The sequence below is a fragment of the Adiantum capillus-veneris genome, chromosome 16 (assembly GCF_014529385.1).
Source record: "Adiantum capillus-veneris isolate H3 chromosome 16, ASM1452938v2, whole genome shotgun sequence".
Taxonomy (NCBI): Eukaryota; Viridiplantae; Streptophyta; class Polypodiopsida; order Polypodiales; family Pteridaceae; genus Adiantum; species Adiantum capillus-veneris.
This window is the reverse complement of record NC_140946.1, coordinates 126,832,002-126,845,476: the sequence shown is the minus strand read 5'-3', so window position 1 is coordinate 126,845,476 and position 13,475 is coordinate 126,832,002. Positions and strand designations below refer to the sequence as shown.

Below are 13,475 nucleotides of genomic sequence, written 5' to 3'. Positions count from 1 at the left end.
AGTGTTATTAGCTTGGAGGATAAAGGGAAGGCAAAGGTAGAAGAATCAGTTCAAGAGAAGCACAAAGGGAAAGTGAAGGTAGAAGAAGTGGATGCTATGGGAGTGAAGTGTGCCATGCACAAGGAAGCCTCTCAAAGAGAAGAGAAGATGAAAGGGAAGGCCGAGTCTAGCAAGCAAGCTGCTAAACCATGAAATAAGATAGATATCGTGGACTTCTCACTAGGTGAGTATGCAAAACCCTATGACTTAGTGCAGGATGTGTTAATGCACGGCCCAAAGATAACTTGGCCCCAATTACTCCACCTTGCACCAAGAATGAGGAGGCAATGGACAAAAATGGTAAGTACCAGGAATTCAAGGCCCAGGATAGCTTGGGCTATCTTTGGAAGGGATCTCGACGACATCCTACTGACCATGGATGCTCACATCAAGGGGCAACGAATCTCAAACGTCTACATAGATGGTGGCGCACAAATATGCGTCATGAGTGAAAAGATGATGCATCATCTAGGTCTAGAGGTAAGTAGGCCGGCACCCTGCGGAGCCAAAATGGCAAACAATGTAAGAGTGAAATGCGTGGGCATTGTGAATGCAGTCAAAGTAAAAGCATTCAATACAGAAGCGGAGGTAGACATCTTCGTCATGCCACACAAAGGGGAGGGCTACCCCATCATTCTTGGGAGGCCTTGGCTTATGGCCATGGAGGCTAAACAAGACTGGAGCACCGGAATGATTCAGATAAAGGACGCTAAAGGGAAGTCCATATTCTACGACATGAGGATTGGGAAGCAATGCAATATGATCTTGGAGGCTTCAAAAGATGAGTCTACCAGCGACTATTCGTCTACCTCAAGAGAAGAGACAACCACCACCGACGGAAGTGACAGTAGCATCGAAGTGATGGGGGTCATTCTTAAAGACCCAAAAAGATTGACACAATCTCAAACACCCCCGACAAACCAAGAGGAATCATCAAGTATGCAGTCCTTGGAGGATGCAGGTAAATTACAAAAAATTCTCTCAAATGAGTTAACCGATGAAGAAAGGAGGAATATGTGTCCATGCTAGGTAACTTCACTAATTTGTTCATTGATGACTATGATAATATTACATGAATTACAGTGGTGCAACACCACATAAAACTTAAGGAAGGCAGTAAACCCATAGTACAGAAGCTCAGAAGACTTGGAGTAATCCAACAAGAGGTACTACTTAAAGAAGTGAGAAGTTTGCTACAAGCAGGTTTCATCTACCCTGTCGAAGACTCAGAATGGGTCTCCCCAGTAGTAGTCACACCAAAAAAGAATGGTAAGTGGAGAGTCTGTGTGGACTAGAAACCTCTCAATGCAGCCACGAAGAGGGATCACTTTCCCCTCCCATTCGAGGATGAAATTCTCAATGAAGTGTCGGGTCACGAACGATACACTGTGTGCGATGGCTACTCAGGATACTTCCAGATTAGCATTGCGGAAGAAGACAACCTTCATCACACCTTGGGGATGCTTTGCTTACAAGGTGATGCCGTTTGGCCTCACTAACGCCCCGACCACATTTCAGCGCTATGTGACCTTTGTTTTCCAACCCTACTTTGGAACATCAATACGGGTTTTTATAGATGATTTTGCATCTATAGTTCACGAGCCCTTCATTTAAGCAAAGTCTATGATGGCTTAACCAGGTTGCAAACGTTGGGTGGCCAACTCAACCTGGATAAGTGTCACATTGGTGAAAGCAAAGTCACTCTCCTTGGCCATGTAATTTCAGCAAAAGGGATTGAGGCAAACCCTAGCAAGATCCAAGCCCTGGTATCTTTGTCGTCACCCACCACCACTAAGCAGCTGGTTTCTTTCCTTCAGAAGGTAAGATACTTAAGAAGGTTCATTCACTTGCTATCTCAAGTGGTCCTTCCCCTACAACAACTCACCCAGAGGGATGTCTTCTCATGGAGTGAAGAGAATCAGCAGCAGTTTACTGAGGTAAAGCAAATCCTAGCTAAGCTTCCCACCGTTTCACCCCCTAAGTGGGACGAGCCATTTTATGTGAACCCTAGTATAAGAAGTGATACACTAGGAGCCGTGCTAACAAAAGGACCCCCAAACTTCTTTCATGCGTCCTATTTACTTCTCTAGTCGTGTCATGACCCCGTCAGAAAAGGGATTTACCGAAGTAGAACACATGGTTTTAGCACTAATGTTTGCTACCACAAAGTTCCGCTCCTATCTCCTGCCTAGACCCTTTGTAATCCTGACAATGGAAGAGGTGTTTCCATATGTAATGCGACACATGGATGTCTCATCTAGGATCTCTAAGTGGTTAATTAGATTACAAGAGTTTGACTACACCATAAAAGTAGAAAACTCCACCAGGGCTAGTTTAGCGGTAATTCTCACTCATCGCCACTATGAGAAGAAGCTGAAGGAAAGGAAGAAACACCAATGGTAGAGAGTCCTAGTCTAGAAAGAGCTCACTCTCTTTTCTTTGACGGAGCATACAAGAGAACAATGGAACAGTCTGCAGCTGGCATAGTCATTTTCAATGAGCAACAAGAGAGAGTTCTCTCCATCGGGCAGTTATTACACTCCCACTCCAAAAATGAAGCAGAATATGAAACCCTAATTCTTGGGTTGGAACAATGTATTACACAAGGAATTCAACGCCTAAATGTGTTTGGCGATGCTTTGCTTTTGATAAGGTAGATAAATGGCACTTGGGTTTGTAAAAATCAGGTTTTACTTGGTCAACTACGCCAAGTTAAGGATCTTCTAAGGAAGTTTGAAGTAGTGAAACTATTTCATGTCTCTAGAGCAGAAAATCAGGAGACAGATGCTCTAGCCAAAGAAAGAATACAAGACGTTCCTGTAGGAGCAATCAAACTAAAGCTACCCCTCTTTCAAGGTAGTGATGCTATGCCTGACATCGTCAGCTTTCTAGATACAAGAAAATTTCCGGAAGGGTACACCAAAGGCCAGAAACAGTGGCTGATGAATAAGGCTACCAGATACCGCCTTGTAAACAACCACTTGTATTGTAAGGGCAAGGATCAGATTCTTAGGCGGGTGCCAACCTCCAGTGAGATCACAGAGGTAATTTCAGGTTGCCATGATAGCGTCTGCGGTGGTCATTTTTCTTTAGAAATCACCAGTAGGAATATTCTACAGGCAGGATACTCTTGGCCTATTTTGAACAGGGATGTACACCATTGGTGCAAAACATGCAAGGCTTGTCAAGTGGCCAATGATCGCACATTACCTACGAGCCACAAACTCCTATCATCTCATATGGTCCATTTGAGAAATGGGGAATAGATGCAATCGGTCCTTTACCAAGGGCCCAATCAGGTAAACTGTACATCATAATGAGTGTAGACTACATGACTCGATGGGCAGAAGCAATAGTCACCACCCGCATTACAGCCCAAGAGGTAGCAAAGTTCATTTTTGAGCATATCTGTTTCCGTTTTGCCACTCCTCTTGAGATAATATCAGATAGAGGACCAGGTTTCAGAGGCGATCTGGTGGGATAACTGATGAAGAAGTTAGGCATCACACGCAGACATTCCACACCATACTATCCACAATGCAATGGTCTGGTAGAGAAGGTAAATGGAATGATTTGTAAAATCATCACAAAACAGGTGAACAATCACACAGGAGACTGGGATAAACATCTAATGGCAGCTCTTTGGGCCTACCGAACGACGTTCCAAACATCACTAGGTTTCACCCCTTTCCATCTAGTTTACGGGAAGGAGGCGATTCTACCCATTGAGGTACAGATAGCCAGCTTACGAGTCTTGGCTAGCCAGATACAATGCCCAATTGTAAATTTCCAAAACCATATCCTGGATCTGGAGAGGCTCCAACTAGATAGGGAAGAAGCCATCATTCACTATGCAACGCAGGCAAAACAACGCCGGCTCGCTTTCAATCAAGGGCTTAAAGAAAAGGGACTGGAAAAAGGTATGTTGGTACTAAGATACGACAACAGATTTGACACCAGGAAGGACAAGAAATTTCAACCCAGATGGGAGGGGCCATTCATCATCAAGAAACGCTATGACAACGGCAGCTACAAGCTGATGGAAGCAGATGGGAGAATTCACAAGACTAGGGTCAATGGATGGAGAGTGAAAAGGTATTTTATTAAGTTTGATCCAGAATTCATGCTAGACATTCTAGAAGAGGGAGAACCCTGTAACTCCACAACTAAAGATGCAGAGGAAGGGCTAGAAGCATGAATGCCTCTGGCTAGATGGGAGGGCTAATGATGGCCGGTTTTCAAAACCATGCCCATGAGAACCACACCCTAAGGAAGGGAGGGTTTGTTACCAAAAGAAGAAGAAGGAGAAAAAAAAGTCCTTTACCATTCACCATACCCCCCCCAAGGTTAATCACCGGTAGGGCGCCGCCAGTTTGGCCACACCCCTCCATTATAACCAAAATACGATCTCTCTCTCTCTCTTACTACCCGGCCCCGCTAATATTCTCTCTCTCTTACTCTGCTGCTGCATCATCCAGCCCGGTGGGTGCCTTTGGTATCTCTGTCACACTCCAGCCCCGGCGGCCGTACCCTCACCCCCTCTCGTCCACAATCCCTTCGGCCTTAAGCACCCCCCCCCCCCCCCTGTTTTCTTCCTCCCCCAACCCTGGCGGACCACTGGCCTAAGCAATCCCCCCCCTATCTACACCTAGCCTTAGCCTCTCTCTCTCTCTCTCTCTCTCTCTCTCTCTCCCTCTCTCTCCTCTCTCTCTCTCTCTCTCTCTCTCTCTCGGAAGTAGTCACGGCACTGCCTTAGGGCAAGCACCCACCTCTCCCTCCCTATATCTCTCACACCCTCTCTTCCTCTATCCTCTATTCCCCCCCCCCCCCCCCCCCCTCCCCCCCCCCCCCCCTCACCATATCCTCTCCTATCCCCTCTCCCCACCTCACAACCCCTATCTCCCTCTCTCTCCCTCTCTTCCCTTGGTGGGAACCACCCCTTGGCCATAATCTCTCTCTCCTCTCTCTCTCTCTCTCTCTCTCTCTCTCTCTCTCTCTCTCTCTCTCTCTCTCTCTCTCTCTCTCTCTCTCTGACTAAGCACACCCCCCCCCCCCTCCTTCTCGCGCCCGCTGTCGCTAACCCCCCCCTCCCAGGCCTCACGCTCATCCGCATCCCGCCCGCGCGCTTACTGCCATCCACACCCCCCCAACCCCTATCCCCTCTCCCCTCCCTCACCATCTCCCCCACCCTCATGCTCTCTCTCTCTCTCGCGCTCTGTCTCGCCCGCAGGCTGCCCGGCTCCACACTCGCCGCTCGCACTCTCCGTACACAGCCCGCGCAAGCGCCGCCACACACACACACACACACACACACACACACACACACACACACACACACACACACACACACACACACACACACACACACACTACGCACACACACACACTCCTTCACCATCCTCACCCCTCGTCTCTGCGTCATCCATAGCACTGTCGAAAACCAAAATTATATATATATATATATATATATGTATGTATGTATGTATGTATGTATGTATGTATGTATACATTATATATACACACCACACCCCCCGTTCCCACGCACACACCCGCTTCCATATACATGTACACGTAGCCGACACACACACACACACACACACACACACACACACACACACACACACACATACACACACACACATACACACACACACACACGCATATATGCACGCACCACACATATCACACAAAAAAAATACAAAAAAATAAGGAAAACGGCCATCGACATTGACAAAAAGAAGGAGGAATCCAAAGCACGCGCTGCCGACAACAAAAAGAAGAAATGCGCCAAACGCATGCCTTGGCCGACCCCGAAAAGAAGTACGCGGTACAATAACGCACCGGCAACACACCATTCGCCGGCATCACGCTACCACGACGCCATTTTCAATAATTTATAGGTTATGTTCATCATTTCTTTAGTTTTCACCCAAGCCTTGTAAAATTCCCAATTTGTAAATTCCCTCTCTCTAGGTGATGGTCATAAAGGCCCACCTAGAGATTCTCATTTTTAATAACCTCCCAAGACAAAGCAAGGGTCAACCACACCGGGTGCACCGCTTGCTTTGTCTCCCCGATTAGCTCACTCAAATCAAACCGAGATAACCCTAATCCAAGCAGCCAACACCTATAAATTGGCATTGAGAGGTCACTATCGGGGGGGGGGGGGGCAGTTCAGGAGAGGTCAGCATTTGGTAGAGTGTAGTGGGAAGAGTTGACACTATTGGAACGGGAGGGGGGCTTGTGTGATGGTTTGCCTTGGGAATTGCACCATGCAAAGGGAGCCACGTCCACCTCTCAACTCCAATGGTTGATGCACACACATATACACACTCTTGGTAGCAAGCTTCACAATCATTGAGTCGTCTTAGAGAACGCACCAAGTAATTTCACCTTCTTTTCTCCCTACCTCTCTATCACCACGGTGTGCCGCCTCGCTGGAAGGAAGGTAATTGTAAATACTGTAGAAATAATTCTCCCTCACACCCCCCAGGGTTTTCATCATTTGGTCAATCTCTGTGTGTGTGTGTGTGTGTGTGTTTGTGTGTGTGTAAGTTTGTGGTATTCATATCATCATGGTATGCATCCTGGCTGCTCAAAGCTAGGTGGTGCCCTCTGTTCGCTTTACCATGACAGGCTCGAAGCGCGCCATTCGGCCCCGGGGGTTTTAGAGGCCGGCGGGGTTTGGGGTTCGCTTTGCTCCGGTCACCCTAATCATCAACAACAAGAGCTAGATGTGTGTGTTAATGCAGGGTCAGGCCACAATACAGGTATGGGATTTCTTGAGAGGTAGGGTTCGGTGCCAAATTTCTAGCATGCAACCCACCATATGTGTGGAAGAGGGTGGGACTTCAGTGGCATGTTCTGCTTGTGGGTTGGGTTGGAGAGGTTCTTGTTGATCATGGTGATGCCATCTACATTTGCGACATAAGAGGCAAGCACAACATTTGAGAAGGAAAGGGGGGGGCGGGGGGGGGGGGGGGGGGGGGGGGGGGGGGGGGGGGGGGGGGGGGGGGGGGGGGGGGGGGGGGGGGGGGGGGGGGGGGGGGGGCACAAAAGCAGTAGGAGGGCTAAAATGGCAGTGTAGAAGAGAGGGAGAAGAGGTAGTTCAAGCTATAGTCAAACAATCTTTAGATGTACAAACGGGGTGTTGGAGCTCTCAACCTGACAATGCATGGCTTGGCTCAATCTTTGGCTCAAACCAATCTTGATGCTTGTGCATGCTACACTCCAGGTCACTTAGTATCGACCATAAAGTTCAATCTTTGGCTCAAACCAATCTTGATGCTTGTGCATGTTACACTCCAGGTCACTTAGTCTCGACAATAAAGTTCCATGCCTTCATAGCAGTGCTGAAATTTGAAGGCTGCAATGGCCTCCTCAAGCACATGGGGCTTCATACGAAGTCCCTCAACAAACCAAGGTGGCAGATGAAACTCGAAATGTTGAATAGGCCTTCCATGCCTGAAGGCCTATTCCAAGGTAAAGCTTTTCTTGAAGGCCAAGTTTTTTCTGGGCCTTCAAAAATTTTTCAATTTTTAAAGGTACCTTGTATGCATAGGCTATTATTAACACCTTTTATTTCTAACTTGTAAGGTATGGAGCTATAGGAAGTTGAGGGCACTAGTCTTGCTCGGTCAAATTGCTTTAGCCTTGGTCCTGGACATTTTAAGGTTCAATGTGTGTGAACCTTGAACTTTGAAGCAAAGCGTAAAAAGTTTCCAGAGAGAAAAACTCTGCAAATCGTATTCCAGAGAGCGAAAAGTTTTCGCTTTGCATACCTGAAACCTCAGCATACTCAAAACCCTGCACACAAAGCTGGCCCTGCACCCTGTACGCAGCAGCATCGATGACGAATGGACATAGCTGAGTGCGTTCAAAAGCCTCCCAGCTTGTGATATGTGAGCAGCGAGCCCCCTACTTCCGAGTCCTGCAGTGCTTGCGACCTCTGCAAAAGCCTCACGGCTTGTGGTAAGTAAGCAACGAGCCCTCTACACCCGAGTCTCGCATTGCTTGCGACTCCTCACGGCTTGTGATAGGTGAGCAGCGAGCCCTCTAGAGTCTACATCCGAGCCCTACACACAGTGCTTGCGACCTCTACACAGGTTTGAAACTGATGCGGCAAGTTGAGGGTTTCGATTTGGGGTCTAATTTTGTGCATTTGAGTCCTCACTTCTGAGTTTCTTAACAGGCCTACACCTCTTCAACTCGTGAGGCTCACACCCTTGTTGATCCATCACCAGCATTGTGCAATATCTGTGCTACTTGGGCTCGACTATGGAGTTCAAGGTATGTACAAACTTCAAAGCCTATATTTACATTGTTTCAAGAGTTCATAGACTTCTCTTATGTCGATGCTTAATGGCAATTGCAATATGATTGTTTTATCTCTATTGGTGGAGCGTAGGCGTGAGGCTTGTTAAACTATACAAAATTGTGGAGGTGTTAGTCGGTCGACTTGGCAGGCATTTACCAACTGTATTTCGTTTCAAACTCCTTCAAGGTATGAGACTAATTGTTTTTAGCTACTTTTGTTTATGTTGTTGCACTTGTATGTTTGTACATTGTCTATACAATGTAAGTTGGTTTTTGGTTTTCATTGTCTATACGATGTAAGTTGGATGTTGATTTTTCTTCATAGGTATGTCGGGTGACAGGTCAAGAAATGTTGTCCCAGAGATTGTTAGGAATGTAGCTCAAAGAATTGGCAGACCAAAACGTGACTCTAAGCAAAAAACATTAGATCAGTACCGTGTGAGGCGACCAATAGTAGATCTAAATGAGGATGTCGTTGATGCACAGGGGAATGTTGTTGACAGGAATATGTCTCAAGAAGCTAATGTAAGTGACGTTGAGGCCATTAAAAAGAAAGAAAGTGAGAGATCCTTTCTTGCCCACTGGAGCCTAAAGCATAAATGGGCTTATCCCATTTTTGGCTCTGATGGCAAACAACGAGCAGATTGTATTTGGTGTTCAGAATTTGGGTTAAAGACTCCATTTGCTGGGGAAGGTTCTTCAACAATGGGGATTCAAGCTCTGGACAAACATGCAAATTCAGATGCTCATAAGATAGCTACGCAACGATGGGCTCTCAAGTCACATAGAGATGTGATGCCCATTCAAAAGCATGTAGAGCTCATGGTGGATGCAGAAAAACAACGTATTATCACTGTGATGCAAACAATGTATTTTATTGTGGTGAAAGATATGCCTTTGAATTTTTATTATGCTCAATGTGAGTTTATGCGGTATATGCGCACTCCAAATATGCCAGTAAGTAATGAGTACTCAGCATACACGAACAGAACTTCTGGCATGGAGTTTATTCAAGCTGCCAAGGAGTTTTATTGGGAGGCATTGAAGCTATCCATATGCAAAAGTCCATTCTTTGCTATCTTGATTGATGACAGCACTGACTTGACATTTGAGAAGCATATGATTGTTTATGTGACGTATTTAGAAGATGAGGGAAGAAGGTCTCCTGTATGTAAGTTTGTGGCACTTCTTCCATTAGCTGATGGAAAAGCACAAACTAATTTGATGAGTTGATTGCTCTCTTACAAAGAATGGGATTGGGACTTGAAAAGTGGATTGGTTTTGCTTCAGACGGTGCATCATGTATGCGTGGAGTGAATAATCGGGTGCTTGCCAAGATTCGACAAAAAGTTCCCAATATTATTGGCGTGCATTGTATGCACATTGGGAAGCTTTAGTGGTTTCTGATGTGTGCGATAATTTTATGGAGTTTGGATTCTTGGATGCTTTTGCAAATAAAGTGCATGCATGGGTTGGAAGAGTTGTTCAACGCCATAAGGAGTTGGAGAAGTTGTTGAAGGCATTTAGTCTCAAGCCTTTGGAGGTTCTCAGGATACATAGTGTACGGTGGTTGTCAAGAGGCAAGGTGATGAAGAGACTAGTGACCATGATGCCTGCTTTGTTGCATGATTTCAAAGAAAATGATGTAAATTTCTATAAAATTGCTCGCACTTTTCAAGTGCAATCTTGATCTTTTTATTATAGCACTATGATGGCACATGTATTGGTGGAGATGAATGGAATTAATAAAAAGTTTCAAGATGACCATGTAGACATCACAAAAGTTGGAAATGCATTGGATGTGGTCATTGAACTTTTCAAAAAGAGATAATTAGGAGCTACGTTTGGCTATGGATGCAAACACTTTAGAGAGTTCATGAGAAGGCTCAATGCCAATAATGAGTTGGTTTATGTGCAAGAAAATGGATATGTGGAAACTCATATGTTGCACTTCACTTCCTTTTCACAAAATCTTACAAGTGGAAATTCACTACAAGGTTGTATTGTACTTGCAAAAAGTTTTGTCCAAGAGCTTATTGTTGGGATTGACGCAAGGTTCAACGACTTGCCATTATACAATGCGGCAAAATTATATTCTCCCACGAGCTTTGATAAAGATATATCTATTCGTGGTCAGACTCACAAAGTGTACTTGGATCGTTTATGTGCAAAGTTTGGATCAAGCCAAAATGGCCTTGTTGATGGTTTTCTATGTGAGGCTGAGGTGGATCGGTTTTGTCTACAATTGTACAAGACAAATTCAAGTTTTGGGTTTCATGATGCATGGTCGCATTGTCGTGATCAAATCTCATGGATTGAGTCATTCCCAAATCTTATGAAAATGTGGCAGGCTTTACTTGTCATACCAGTGAGTACGGCTGCATGTGAGCGTGGATTTTCTAAACAAAATCGCATAAAAGACGATGAGAGAAGTAGTCTCACTTTGAAAACTTTGGAGATGCTCATGTTCATATCATTGTCAGCACCACATGATTTAGACAAAGTGGAGTGGGATGCAATCTATGAGATTTGGGCCAACATGAAGTTTAGGAGAGTCAGACATGTGGATACATAGCTTTTTCTTGGGTTTGATGCTTTCATGAAACTATCAAATGCCTTTCTTGCATATTGTTAGATGCAAAAAAATGATTTTTTTCTTGCCTATGAAGTGGTGTGGTTGGTTGGACTTTTGAGAGTTTTTTTTGGCGTGGACAACAAAGGTTTTATGCTACTTATTACCAATTTCATTTTGGATTAGCCTAACAAAAAGTTATTTCAATTTTGAGCCGATCTATGCAATAGAACCATGCTTGATTTGAGAGAGAGAGAGAGAGAGAGAGGGAGAGAGAGAGAGATGATTAAAGTGTTTTGTAGGTCGTGAGTCTTCACTTAACTATCAAAGGATTCAAAAGTTGATGCTATTCTTAGAATGCATTGTGAAGCTTAAGATTGCTCAGTAGTTTTGATGGGAAGTCTCACATGGACTTTAGGATTGCAATTGAAGGGTTGCATTGATTGTTGGTTTTCAGCTCGAAGGCCAACTTTGATTTTGGCCTTCTGAAAGAAACTCAAGGGTGGCCTCCCATTTTCAGGCCTACTTCATTGTATGATGAGCTTGGTTGGCACAATGCTCATAACAGCTACATGATAGTTCCCCTTTCCTCGATGAATTCAAAGCTCATGTCCTTTTATCCGTTGTTTTTGCTTAAAAACATGTTCAATTTATAGGAATGACCGGGCCTTATGAAATCAAAGCCATGCCACAAAGACTTCCAATCTCTTCCACCAATGAAAGAAAAGTAGAAATTTTTGTGCTTGGATTAGCATGCCTTCACCTTGAAACTTTATGTTTGTAATGCATGGGTAGGCCTCGTGATTTCATCACTTGTTTGTCTTGGAAATTGCTCCCCTCTCTCCTTGCATTCTTGGAACTCTTATCGCCTCTCAACCACTGATGTGTTCTCTATAAAGAGTGAAGCGTGTTTGGTCCATTGCCATCCCCCCCCCCCCCCCCCCCCCCCCCCCCCCCCCCCCCCCCCCCCCCCCCCCCCCCCCCCCCCCATGCTTGGTTTTCATGTAGTGTTACACATGCTTGGCAAAAAAACATGATTTGAACTTTTTAAGAATGTACAAAGGAAACTATTACACTTTCTAAAAATAACATTTCTTTGAAATTAGTGTGAATGTACAAAGGACACTATCAAAATTTCAAAAAATAACAATTTTTACAACCCATATATATATTACGGAGGGGGCCAAGTCGACTATACAAGAATCGTCAAAAGGGGGGTATATGGATTCTTTAGAATTTGTAGATAGGGGGTTGGTTTAGTGCTATGGGGTCCGTAGATAGAGGGTTTTCTCCATATGGTTTCACACAGGTGACATCCCCCCCAAGTATAAGTGAATCCCTTCGGGGTCATATAGGGTTATCTTCCCTCTGATGATTCTAGATCTAGCTAGCTTATGACAATATGAGGCTGTATGGATCCAGCCTTCAGGTAGTGGCTGATTGCATTTGACTCTGGCTTCAAAGAGGATCCCTGCCTGAACTGAGGTTCAGAGGCTGCTCAATTGGCCAGATACTTCTCTAAAATTGTAGAGGCTTCAATAGTGAGTTAAAGGAGTTGATTAGTGATTTTTATGAGCTGGAAAATCTGAATACGCCATTGTCCCATTCTCATCTTAAAGTTATGTAGATCATTCAAGAGATCACCTATCTGGTCATGCTTCAGAGCTTCATCCAATACCACTATCCATTCACTCATAGCTCCCTCGTACCATTCCTTGAGATTATCCACTATCTTGATGTATGTATATTGATCAGTTGGTTCATTGTATGTGGGATATAGGGTCTAGAAAGAATCTAGGAAGATCAGCCTCTTTAATCGATAAGGCATACATGAGCATTGGAAAATAAAAAACTAATTCAATAAAGTTCAGGACAATATGATTCTCCTGTTGTATCATCTTTTTGAAGATCCAAACTAGATGATAGAGGCTTTTTAGATAATTCTTCTATTCTTTGAGGGTCACTGAAGTTTGTGGCCCTCTGCTATTGGTGGCATTGCATTCTAAGAGAAACTTGACTTTGATGTTGAGGACGCCCCTTGCAATTTGTTATTTAACTAGAATTTCCTTGATCTGGATCGCGATATCTTTCATGCATTTATAAGTTGGCTTAACCCTCAATAGAATTTCCACTTGTAGTCCAAGACTCTTCAAATTTATTGTGGATGGGTCCTTGATGTAGGGATTGACCATGACATCCTCAGTTGTAAGCATCCATTTTGGCACTCTATCTAGAACTTGAACACAATTGGGGTGAGGTGGTAGTTGGCAAACCTGTTGATAATGGTATATGATGTATTTCCAATCTTTAACCATTCCGCGGGCTCCAATGAAAATTTTTTATCATGGAGAAATTCTTGGATTTTGAAGGTCTTTTTGCCTCCTCAGCTTCTTGTTCGATGTCAAACAGGGTAGTAGAGTATCATGGGTCTAAATCTGACTGTGAATCTAAGCTAGAATTTACCAAGATTCCCTTACCCTTGTCCTAAAGTTGAGCCCCCATCCTGTATAAAATAAGAGCATGACCAAATTGTCTTTGTTCTTTATAC

The 13,475-nt window shown here is 44.5% G+C and overlaps 1 pseudogene; it reads left to right on the top strand.

The window, feature by feature from the left end:
• The first annotated feature begins 9,177 nt into the window (after positions 1 to 9,177).
• Positions 9,178 to 10,930, top strand: LOC147439835 (uncharacterized; annotated as a pseudogene).
• The last annotated feature ends 2,545 nt before the right edge of the window (positions 10,931 to 13,475 follow it).